The sequence below is a fragment of the Bos grunniens genome, chromosome 25 (assembly GCF_055505025.1).
Source record: "Bos grunniens cultivar Pamir isolate PY7600 chromosome 25, Bosgru_T2T1.0, whole genome shotgun sequence".
Classification (NCBI taxonomy): domain Eukaryota; kingdom Metazoa; phylum Chordata; class Mammalia; order Artiodactyla; family Bovidae; genus Bos; species Bos grunniens.
The window spans coordinates 897,920-911,024 of record NC_141189.1 but is presented as its reverse complement, the minus strand read 5'-3'; positions in this window follow the sequence as shown (position 1 = coordinate 911,024).

Sequence of the window (13,105 nt, the reverse complement as noted above, 5' to 3'; positions counted from 1 at the left end):
TGCTCCTTGGAAGAAAAGCTATGACCAACCTAGACAGCATATTAAAAAGCAGAGACATTACTTTGCCTACAAAGGTCCATCTAGTCCTGGAAAAGCTATGGTTTTTCCAGTGGTCATGTATGGATGTGAGAGTTGGACTGTGAAGAAAGCTGAGCACCAAAGAATTGATGCTTTTGAACTGTGGTGTTGGAGAAGACTCTTGAGAGTCCCTTGGACTCCAAGGAGATCCAACCAGTCCATCCTAAAGGAAATCGGTTCTGAATATTGACTGGAAGGACTGATGCTGAAGCTGAAACTTCAATACTTTGGCCACCTGATGCGAAGAAGTGACTCCTTTGATGCTGCAAAAGATTGAAGGAAGGAGGAGAAGGGGATGACAGAGGATGAGATGGTTGAGTGGCATCACTGACTCAAGGGACATGAGCTTGAGCACGCTCCGGGAGTTGGTGATGGACAGGGAGGCCTGGCGTGCTGCAGTCCATGGGGTCGCAGATTTGGACACGACTGAGTGACTGAACTGAACTGAAAAAAGCAAAACGGGTGGAAACACTGGTTTCTAGATGGGGAGCGGGGATGCTTCAGTCAGTGTGAGAGGATCACAGTGAGGGAAGCTGACCTGGAACCTTTATTCATTTTCATTTTTGGCCGTGTTGGGTCTTCGTTTCTCTGAGGGCTTCTCATTGTGGTGGCTCCCCTTGCTGCAGAGTGCAAGCTCTGAGGAGCATGGACTTCAGGGGTTGCAGCGTCTGGCTCCAGAGCAGAGGCTCCGTGGTTGTGGCGCTTGGGCTCGGTTGCTTGGGGGAGCTTCCTGGATCAGGGGTTGAACTCGTGTCTCCTGCATTCTTTAGCACTAAGCCACCAGGGAAGGTCCTGATGTCTTATAGTCAGATTAAGGGAGGGAAGAAACAGCTCCAAAAACAAAGCCAGTTCAGAAAACAGTGCTCACAGTGTCATATCTGTGCAGAGACCAGGGTGTGAAAGGTGCTCAGGAAATGATACACTGTAACTGAAAAAGGCAGCTTCTCTGATTTCATGTGTGTGTAGACACACAGGGCACAGAAAACTGTTGCCAGTGATTCTATCCAAGTAGGGGCATCGTAGATTGTTTTCCTTTTCTTGCTTGAGTTTACCTGTATTTTGCACAAAATACTGGGAAATTTTTAGAAATTTTAAAACTTTCTAAATGTTAACATTTCTAAATGTTAAACCATGGAAAAAGTACAGACTTGTACTTTTCCAGTTGAGCTCTTCCAAATCCTGAAAGGTGATGCTGTGAAAGTGCTGCACTCAGTATGCCAGCAAATTTGGAAAACTCAGCAGTGGCCATGGGACTGGAAAAGGTCAGTTTTCATTCCAATCCCAAAGAAAGGCAATGCCAAAGAATGCTCAAACTACCGCACAATTGCACTCATCTCACACGCTAGTAAAGTAATGCTCAAAATTCTCCAAGCCAGGCTTCAGCAATATGTGAACCGTGAACTTCCAGATGTTCAAGCTGGTTTTAGAAAAGGCAGAGGAACCAGAGATCAAATTGCCAACATCCGCTGGATCATGGAAAAAGCAAGAGAGTTCCAGAAGAACATCTATTTCTGCTTTATGGACTGTGTCAAAGCCTTTGACTGTGTGCATCACAATAAACTATGGAAAATTCTGAAAGAGATGGGAATACCAGACCACCTGATCTGCCTCTTGAGAAATCTGTATGCAGGTCAGGAAGCAAGTTAGAACTGGACATGGAACAACAGACTGGTTCCAAATAGGAAAAGGAGTTCGTCAAGGCTGTATATTGTCACCCTGTTTATTTAACTTACATGCAGAGTACATCATGAGAAACTCTGGACTGGAAGAAACACAAGCTGGAATCAAGATTGCCGGGAGAAATATCAATAACCTCAGATATGCAGATGACACCACCCTTATGGCAGAAAGTGAAGAGGAACTAAAAAGCCTCTTGATGAAAGTGAAAGTGGAGAGTGGAAAAGTTGGCTTAAAGCTCAACATTCAGAAAACGAAGATCATGGCATCTGGTCCCATCACTTCATGGCAAATAGATGGGGAAACAGTGGAAACAGTGTCAGAGTTTTATTTTTTGGGGCTCCAAGATCACTGCAGATGGTGACTGCAGCCATGAAATTTAAAGATGCTTACTCCTTGGAAGGAAAGTTATGACCAACCTAGATAGCATATTCAAAAGCGGAGACATCACTTTGCCAACAAAGGTCCGTCTAGTCAAGGCTATGGTTTTTCCTGTGGTCATGTATGGATGTGAGAGTTGGACTGTGAAGAAGGCTGAGCGCCAAAAGAATTGATGTTTTTGAACTGTGGTGTTGGAGAAGACTCTTTGAGAGTCCCTTGGACTGCAAGGAGATCCAACCAGTCCATTCTGAAGATCAGCCCTGGGATTTCTTTGGAAGGAATGATGCTAAAGCTGAAACTCCAGTACTTTGGCCACCTCATGCAGAGAGTTGACTCATTCGAAAAGACTCTGATGCTGGGAGGGATTGGGGGCAGGAGGAGTAGGGGACGACAGAGGATGAGATGGTTGGATGGCATCGCTGACTCGATGGATGTGAGTCTGGGTGAACTCCGAGAGTTGGTGATGGACAGGGAGGCCTGGTGTGCTGCGATTCATGGGGTTGCAAAGATCTGATCTGATCTGTACTGTAGGATAATGACTCCATCCTAAATTAACAACTATGAATATCTTTCTATCCTTCCTCATTGAAATTTTATTTTTAAAGAAAAAATTTTAAAAGAAATAAAACTAGATTCCAGATGAGTGACAACCCAAATGAGAAGGAGCACTAAGACATTGAAAGAAGAGACTGAAGGAAGCTGTTTTCCCAGGGTGGGGCAGCGTTTCTCAAACCTCCAAAGCACAGACCTTATGGCGAAACATTGATGGGTCTGACTCCATCAAAGTGAAAGACGTCTGTTCAGCAAAAGATACCGCGAACAAGTCAGCGGACAGATAACAGGTCAGAAGATATCTGCTGTCTTTAAAACAGACCAGGAGTTGTGACTGATTAGAATATTCAAGAACCTCCTGCAACTCAGCAAAGGAAAGAGAAAGGCAAGAGGAAAATGGCAGAGAGTGGGAACAGGCAATCCACAGAGACAGGAACGTCAACGCATGACAGGGACACGAAGAGCTGCTGCGGCCCATTAGTAGCCAGCGAAATGCAAATGCAGGCAACTCCACACCACGCTACCCTCACCACACTGGCAGCAGTCAGACTGGACAGCAGCAAGCACGTGTGGGCCTGTGGAGGGTCCCTGGAGCAGTCAGGGTCCCAGAGACAGGAAGGAGGAGGTTGGGCACCGGGGACTGACGGAGGGGGTGGGGTTAGTATTTAATGGAGACAGGGTCTCTGGGAAGGCGAGAAAGTTCTGGAGACAGACGGTGGTGATGGTTTGCACAACAGTGTGAATATTCTAGACACCTCTGAACTGGACACAGAGAAGCGGTTGAGATGGCAAATGTTACGTGAACTTTAGTATAATTTTGTGGCATCTGGAAAGCTACTTCCCATGGAAGAAATCCTCCCATTGATTATAGAATTCACCTGCTTGGGGGCTTCAACCTGTCCCGAGGGGGAAGGGCAGCTTGAAAATAGGGCCCCGGGAAGCCGAGGGGCAAGAATGTAGGCCACTCCAAGTGTGGGCACAGGCATCAGGTGTCCAGGCATCCAGGCTTGGGTGACCAGGCATGAAGGTCCTGGGAGATTTCAGCTTCCCGGGGGTCTCTCCTGCGCCCTCTGCAGCCCCCAGCCCCCTTTCTACCCCTGTACCTGGCCTCGAAACCACTAGCCTGCCCTCTTTTTCTAAAATTTCGTCATTTCAAAAATGTATAAATGGTATCCTACGGTGAGTCGTTGGCTTTTTAAGCCCAGCAAAATTCCCTGGAGATTCACCCCCGTTCATGTGTTTATCAGTATCTGTATCCTTTTTAATGTAGAAGAGGCTGCAAACGCAGCAGGGCTAATTGATGGGCGAAAATGTGAGTCCTGTCCTGGTAAGCAGGAGGCCTTCCCTCCACCTGTCCTTCCCTAACAACATTTCTCTGGACTCGACTCTGCGGACGCCCTTCGTTCTTGCGGCAGGAAAACACACAGACGAACATACACCGCACGCTGAGCAGCAGCGCTGTTCTGAAGCCATGACACCCCGACTCCAGCCTCACTCGCGTGATGCCGCCGCCCCTGTAGCACCAGGGTCAGGTCTTGTGGAGGGCTGTTCCCAGTCTCAGAAAGCGCCCACCTGCCTGGTAGCTGCAGGCATGTGCTGGTGACTGGCTGTTTAGCGTCAGGCCCTTTGCATCTGTGCATTTATCACACATGCTCCCGTGTCTACATGTCCATTCTTGAACGCCCGAAGCGCACTGGAAGCCATGGCAGGTGAGCCTCTCCTCCTCGGGGACTGAGATGGGGAGTCACAGCAGGAGTCTTGAGTTCTGTTGTCATACAGTGTCTGTTCCTGGGTCACTGTCACGAGCTGCAAGGAGCGTCGCGCAGCCAGCTGCAGCCAGTCCATCCGCTTGTGGCCTCTTCAGAGGCCCTTCAAAGGCTGGAGAGAAGCACATAAAGCTCTGTCTTCGGGCAGGCTGTCTCTCTGGTCTCATCCCTGATGAATTTCCAGACCAGAGGCGGGCACTCCTCCGTCAGCTCTGAGAGAGAAGCTTTGACAGCAGACCAGCATGTGAATGTCTTTTCTCTGAATGCAACAAGGACAGCTTTCTTGTGGGGACTTTCTTAAGAGGCTTCTGCTTCCATTTCTGTAAAGTCAGAAATCTTGTTACTGCACGTTCTGAGGAAAGTGAAAGGTGACCCAACCTTCCTTGTGAAAAGCCCAGTATCAGGTAAGCAGGGCTCACCTTTATTTGCAGGGTTGTGTACACGGGCTCAGAGGACATTTAGCAGCTAAGGTCTGTTTGTTTCCTTGGTAAGATCACTGATTGATGGAGTTTGCCAGAATCCACCTTTGCACTAGCAACAAACACACAGACGGAAAGCACAGTTGGGTTTGTCTGTGGACCAGATCTCAACGGTCTCGTTAAACTCTTCCCAGACATCAAGAGGACGATCTGGGGCTTCCCTGGTGGTCCAGTGGTTAAGAATCTGCCTTCCGATGCAGGGGATGCCGGGGATGCCGGTTTGACCCCTGGTCAGGGAACTAGGACCCCATGTGCCACGGGGCAGCTAGAGAGATGCCCGAGCACCACAATGGAGAGCCTGCCCAGCGCTCCTAAGACCCGATGCAGACAGAAAGGAGTAAATAAAAATTCAGAATTAGAAAATAAAAAATAATTAAAATAGGGCTTCCCTGGTGACCTAGTGGTTAAGAACTTGCCTTACAATGCAAGGGACACTGGTTCGATCCCTGGCCTGGAAAGATCCACATGCCACGGAGCAATTAAGCCCGTGTAGCCCAGGGATGGAGCCCATGTGGCTAGAGCCCGTCTCCACCACAAGAGAAGCCTCTGCAATGAGAAATTCACGCACTACAACAGCTCCACTTGACAGAACCAGAGAGCCTGTGCAGCAATGCAGACCTACCACAGCCAAAAATAATAAATCTTAAAAAAAGATTTGAAACTCCTTACTTCCAATCAAAGTAGCTAAGAGCTGAAAGAACAGTCTTTTTGGTCCCAAATTGTGCGGGTCTTAGGCAGCCCGTGGAAAGTCTCCTTGGGGTGAGAGGTGAATGGTCAGCTCTCCTCTGTCAGGGCAGGAGGCACATTTCTTAGCATAGTCTTACTTCTAATCTCAGAATGTGGAAATGTCACTTTACTCAGCTCCATAGGGCATGAAGGGACGTGTCCCCGATCTCACACAGCGGCCCCAGACTGTCTGTGGTCTTGGGGAGACAATGAAGTTGTGGCTGGTTTACAAGAACTTTCCTGTCACACCCGGGACTTGAGGTCAGTCCCCACCTGTGCCTTCCGCCCTGTCCATCTGAAAATCCAGATCAGATCCATGTGACCCTCCCCTTCAGACACTGTACAAGCAGCCACACTCACAACCACAGTTTAGAAAACGTGTTTAAAAAATTTTACAAGCCCATAGGCCACGTTAACCCCATCACCCAGAGAGAGCTCTCACAAACGCTCTCCTGTCTATCCTGTTGTGCTCTGTGCACATGCGTGTGTTTTTATTAACATAAAGCGCGTGCCCTGTATATGCCCTTCGGCGGTCTGCTCCTGCACCTCACACGCATGCCCCTGGACATTCGTCTCTGCCCACAGAGGTCTCAGTGCAGAGAAGAACTGAGCACAGGCAGCTTCTCTTCTCACCAAAGGCTTCATCGAAAGGGTTAGCGGAGAAGCACAGAAAGGCGGTGGGTGGGGACGGGAGATGAGAGCATTCAACAAATTTGGGGAAGTGTGGGCACAGGGAGCAGCATCCCAGAATAGGAGCACTGCGCAAAGGCGGGGGCTCGTCTGTTCTGGTCTCAGAGGCTCAGGGCAGGTGGGGCTGGCACTGGGGATTACCCGAGGTCCAGGGATGAACAACTGTTCCCTCACAAACCCAGGCCACAGAACAGCTGGCAACTGGCCTGGCGCCCCAGTCCCAAGGCCAGGCTTCTCTTAGAGAAACCAAGCAGACTGCTTTTAGAGGGGGTGGGGCTCCTCCTGATAACACTGACCCTCAGACAGGACACTCCCTCAACCTTTCCATTTAGGGGAGAGGCCTGTCAAGGAAACTAAGTTACCTGGAGTAACTAAGTAAGTTCTGACCCCACTGACTGATGAGAAAGATTCAGAGGCAATGGAACTCTTCGTGCATTTCTGGTGGGACCGTCAAGTGGTACAACTACTTTGGGAGAGAGATCAGCAGTTTATTATAGAGTTAAACATACACTTAACAGGCCATCCAGTGATTCCGCCCTTCGGTATTTACTCAGGCAATATACAGATGTATGTTCACACAGAGACTTGTAAATGAATGTCTTTAGCCATTATTCCAGAGAAGGCAATGGCAACCTACTCTAGTCCTCATGCCTGGAAAATCCCATGGACGGAGGAGCCTGGTAGGCTGCAGTTCATGAGGTCGCTAAGAGTCGGACATGACTGAGCGACTTCACTTTCACTTTTCACTTCCATGCATTGGAGAAGGAAATGGCAACCCACTCCAGTGTTCTAGCCTGGAGAATCCCAGGGACGGTGGAGACTGGTGGGCTGCCATCTATGGGGTCACGACAGAGTCGGACACGACTGAAGCGACTTAGCAGCAGCAGCAGTCATTATTCAAAACTGAACTGGATAAACCCAAATGTCCCTCAGCTGATGAACAGATAAAAAACTATGATACAATGGGATATGACTCAGCAAGAAAAATGGAATGAACAACTGATATACGCAAAAACATGGGTAAGTCTCAAAAACACACGCTGAGCATGACAATAAATGATACTGTAATCTGTAATGAGAGAAATCTGATCAGGGACTGCCCAGGACCTGTGTGTGGAGTGGGGTTTGACTGGGAAGGGGACCAATAAAACTGTGGGGAAATGTTCTATACATTGACTGTGATGTGATTACACAGTTGTATATATTTGTCAAAACTCATCAAAATATACACTTAAAAATGGGACCATTTCATTGTATATAAATTAAACCTCAGTAAAGTTCATTTATGGAAAAAGAGACTTAAAAGGTAAATGGTAAAAAATAAAAAGATCAATAAGATACTTAGAAAATAAAGTAAAAAAATTGTCTTAGGACACAGAAGAAATGACCCAAAAAGAAGAGAAAGAGGAGAAAAAAATAGGTAAGAAATGATGGAATCGTGGGGGATGTGTCCAGGATGTTTAACTTCACATACACAGAAGTTCCAGAAGGAGAGAATAGAGAAAACGGAAAGAAAGCTCTTAAATACAAACAAAAAACTAGAAAATGGAAGGTCCCCTTGAGCACAGAAAAGGGTGAATGAATAAAAAGATCCCCATTTAGACCTGTTCTTGTGAAATGTCTGAGTATTAGGGATAGAGGTTTCAGAAGCATCTGAAGATAAAACTCGTGACTCCGCCAAAGGAATGACTATCAAACTGTCAACTGTGAGATAATGACAGGGCTGGGCCCTCAAAATGCTGAGGAAAAATTTGGGATCTAGAAACTGATGCCAAGTTATGAGTGCAAATTAAAAGCCTTTTTAGATACAGAAAGACATCCTCTTCTGAGGACATGCTTAAAATGTACTTCAGCATATGAAGCTGGAACCAAGTACAAGGAAAGCAAGGGACTGGTGGGCCATGCGTGATGTCTGCAGAGACAGCCAGGCAGCAGGTCGGGACAGAGACTGGGGCTCGGAGACAGACAACTCCAGGGGAAAAGACAGGCTTTGGGAGCTTCTACAATCTACAAGCAAAGCATGAAAAAGCATTTTCAACCCATTCAAACTGTAAAGACCAATCCTGACAATACTCAAGCAAAAGTTTGGGTGATGGAAGGTGATGGAGGTGGGAGAGGCAGAGGAAAGGACAGGACCCGTCTTCCGTTGGGGGGAAAGAATACCCTGCCATCCAAAGCTCTTGGGACAAAATACAGAGGTTTAAGGATTGTGTATTAATGCCACACAGGTACTCAAGGAAAACGTACAAGAATAACAGAATTATAATAAAAAGGTCGTGGGAGGAGACATGAAGGGTAGGGGAGAGTATGTTCTCCACCCTCACCTGCTGTGGTCCTGATGGTCTGACTCACGCTGTGTGTCTGACCTCGCCTCTCACCATCCTCCTCTCACTCATCTGTAAGCTCCTGTCCTGCCTCCCTGCTGTTCCTCCAAGTTGCCAAGTTTGTCCCTGCTCACGGCATTCGTACCTGCCAAGCCAGTAGAGACAGGCTGGGCAGCAGAGATTCCACAGAAGCCCATCCACCCCAGCCACTCTGAGACGCCAGGGTCAGCCCCAGTTCTGAAGGCCCCTTGCTCACCTGGCCCACGAGAGCAGTGAGTTCATCTTCACTGCCTGTGTTTTGTATGGTCTGGGGTTCCCATGTACTCTGTCTCATTTCTCAATGTCAACAGTGTTCTATCTTATGCCGACATCACTTGTTTAAGGTATTTTGGTCAAGTTTCTCCACCATGAAGTTACTACTAATCCCTTTGTAATTAAAAAATATCTTGGGGGAGATATTTGAGTAATAAGCTGTCTCAAAACTTTTGGCTGTTAATCTGAGGAATCATCGGTAGCTCTTGTTTGGGACAAGTATTACCGTGGTGTTTGCCTAATGTCGATTTTCTATTTCTCTCATTCCTACTACATCTATCGGAACATTTTTGTCTCCTTCCTCCCTCATTCTTTTTTCTTTTTTGGCTGCACCACATGGCTTGTGGGATCTTAGTTCCCCAACCAGGGATTGAACCCAGGCCCTCTGTAGTGAGAGTGCGGAGTTCTAGCCACTGGCCCACCAGAGAATTCTTTTTTTTTTTTAATGTCACTAGGGACTCGTGGATATTTACATTATTCTGTAACTCACAACCCAACAGTTTTGTTATTAATTTTGCCAGTCACATAGTTCCAGCTTTGGCCAGTAGGAACTCCTTCAGGTTGCCTCCTGAGTCCCCATCCTTTTTGGAGCCATTCCTTACTTTCTGGCAATGCTTGGACTTTGCCTGACCTAGCCCTGGGATCAGTCACTTCTTCAAGAAGCCCAGGTATGTGTGTGGGTGGAGCCCTCTCTACCCCAGGCCCGAAGGAAGGAAGAGAAGGTGTGGTGAGAAGGGCGGGCACTCCTGCCTCGCCCACTTCTCCCGCCCTATTTTTCCCTTCAGGAAGGATGTTGCTAACAGGTGCGGCGGGCTCTTCACGGACTGCGCCCCGCTGGAGCCTTGTCAGGACCCCCACTTGTGTTTGGGTACAGAGTTTGTACTCAGAGGGGCATGGCTGGGTCTCAGAGCGTCACCAGAAGGGGATACTTGCCAACTGACAAAGGTATCTGTGAGCAGCAGCCCCGCCCCTGTTCCCTCCCAAATCTCTGGGTGCTGGAGGACGGTGGGAGGGGAGCCCAGTCGGAGGACTGGGAGTACAGTCCCTGTCGGCTCGAAGACGTTCTTACTGAGTCAAAACCCTAGGACATGAAGAATGAATTTTCCCCCAGGTCATTCTGGTAGTACTTGTTTCAGTTCTGACGTTTTATCGGGCATGAATTAAAACGTGCAGCTCAAACTGGCTTAAGCTAAACACGTTTCAGCGACTCAACCGAAAAGACGTGGCTGGACCCCAGGTGCAGTTTGACGAGGCTTCTGGCTCCATTTTTCCTCAGAAAGCAACAGCAACATCATCCCTCCCTAACTGGAAGACCAGCCACTCAACACTGTAGACGTCAGCGCAGTGCGCCGCTCATCTGCAGTGTCCGGGCGTGGCCGCACCCAGGCGGGAGGGGGAGCGGCCGGGGTCACGTGATCCAGATACGGCCAATCAGGGTTCCAGCTGCCGCCGGAGCGCAATGACGCAACGCCTCTGCGCCGCCGGCGCCCCCAATTGGCCGGGGCCGGGTCACGTGGCCGCGCCCTCGCCGCAAGCGCCGCGGGGAGGACCGCTGGCTGGGACCTGGGTGTCTGAGTCGCGGGGTCAGTGGGCCCTTCGGTGCGGCGGGGCCGGGCGCACATGTGGAGGTCACGCGAGTGCGGGCCGGGGGCGCGGCGGCTGGCCGCCGGCGCGGATGCAGCGCCCGTCAGCGGTCGCCGTGTTGGTCGCACTTTTCAGGCGGCGGCGACGGCGCGCACCTGCCTGACGCGGAGCCGCGAGCGGGGGTTGGGGTGGCCGCGCACCCATCGTGAGGGCCGGGACCGCGGGTCCGAAACCCGTCAGCTCCCGCAGCTGCTCCGCAGCGAGCGTCACAGCGTCGCGTGCCCCGGGGCCGGAGGCCGGCCGTCGGGACCTCTGGGCTAAGGCGGAGCCGGCTGGAGAAACCTTGTCGCTGAGTTGTTGGGCGATACGGCTGTCCTGTAGGGATTTTATATGCCAAAGCGAAATTCCTAACTTTGGTTTCGTCATTAATTGTCATCAAGGATTTCAAGCCATGTGAAATGTTCACAGTTGTTTCTGAAAGGTTAATTCTACCTCTTTAATCACGGGAAGAGGTACAGGCCAAAGCACTTCCATGAGAGGCCATGAGAGGAGTTAGTTGCTAAAGGTGTCATCACACACGAAGACCAAGGTCACCAGGAGGGTCGTTTCCATTGGGTTTGCTCGCCACAGCCTTGGCAACTGGAGCCGAGCGAGCAGCGAGACCCATGTGTACGCGCTTGTGAAACCCCAGGTACGCAAGGCCTCAGACAATTGATCCGGAGGATGAAGATCCCAACTCAAACGCCTGTCACTGGGAGGCTGGAAAAGGGCCAGCGTTCTGCCCCAAACCCAGTCCCCCTACAGCAGTTTAAAAGGCCACTGTTGTCCCATTTTACGTTTGCCAGTCTCACTGCCTTTCTTCACTCTCAGTCTTAGCCAAAACTGTCAACTCAGTTTGTAAAGAATAGAAATATGAAGGAATTAATGTAAGCCTAGAGGGTAGAAGTGCCATCAGTTAGGCAGGAGGAGGGCACCTAGGCTTCTGGATGGGCTCTTCTGTCTGGCTGCCATTTGTTGTCAGCCAGCCAGGGCACTGGTTGCCTCTTCAAATTATACTAAGACACTGAGAAAACTCCTAAGAACAACAGGACAGGTGCTTTTGCATTTGGGTTCCAGACCTGTGTCCCAGCCAGCTCCTGAAGCCATCATTTGGTTATAGGAAGAGTCACAGAAAAGCAGCTTAGACCACTGCGGGTTCAGGGCCAAAGGAGCGGGGCTGAGAGGGTAATGCTTGAATGGAGGCTACAGCTCCCTTGCTGAGATACCAATTGTCATGTACTACAGCCCTGCCATTAACATTATAAATAACTCAAGTCTGGGAAACAAGAGGGGAAAAAGTGTATCCAAAGCCCATCACCCTGAGTACCACCCGGTAATTGCTCCTTTTGTCTGCATCACCCTTCTGGACATCACCGACGGTTTAGAGTTCTGGAAAAATCAGGAAGAAAGATTTATCTTTAGAGAGGATTTAATTTTCCAGGCTGGTTGTAAGGTAACTGGTAGTGGAGAGGCAAGCCTTTGGTAACACAGCACCATACTTCCTGTTCCTGCCTGGAGGCAGCCTCTGAGAGCACTTAGTCTTAAGCTTTTGACTTCCAAACTCAACCAATGATTGTTTCTAAAGTTTTGATACTTTCAGTTATGAAAAAGTTCACACAAGATACACACATGTACACACACCAGTAGCGCAGAGAGGAACAGGTACCTAAACATCGGTCACTGATTTGGTGGTTAAGAGAGGACCGTGGAAGGACTTTGCCGTTCTAGAAGTCCAGCAGAAGATGCACTCCTCACACCTGGCTGGCTGCCAACTAAGGTCTGAGTGTGCCACCCGCCTCGCAGTGCTTGGCGCCTTTTGACTGCTGCCTTCTGTTGTGTGGACATACCACAGTTTATCCATTCATAATGTCAATGGACATTGGATGATTTCCAGTTTGGGGCTGGAATAAAGCAGCTATGAACACTTGGGCACAAGTCTTTGCATTTTCATTTCTCAATGAGACAAGTTTTTGGTAAACGTTTTGCTTCATCCTGAACGTCCTTCCCCGGAATTCGGCTCTTTTTACACAGAATAAATGTGCTGACAAAAGCCAAGATAATCACCCACAGTCAATTTGAATTTCTGATTTGGCAGTTAAGTCTCAGCTGAGATATGCTTTTGACTAGTGAACACGTGCATAACAAAAGTAAATTCAAAGATATCAAAAGGCACAGACCCAATTTCCACTCCAGTCCCTCAGCCCTACAGGTGTCCTCCTCAGATGACACCACCCTTACCAATTTCTTTTGTAACCTTCTAGAAATGTCTTCTGCACATAAAGCATATATAGGCAGCTCCTTCTCTCCTTTCACATATGGTGCATTCGTTTTTTAAAAAAATACTTATCTGGCTGGTCCGGATCTCAGCTGTGGCTCCATCTCTGCTATCTGTTGCAGCACGTGGGATCTCTTGGTTGCAGCATGTGGGATGTCGTTCCCTGACTGGAGGCTGAACGCAGGCTCTCTGCACTGGGAGTGGGGAGTCTCGGCCCCTGGC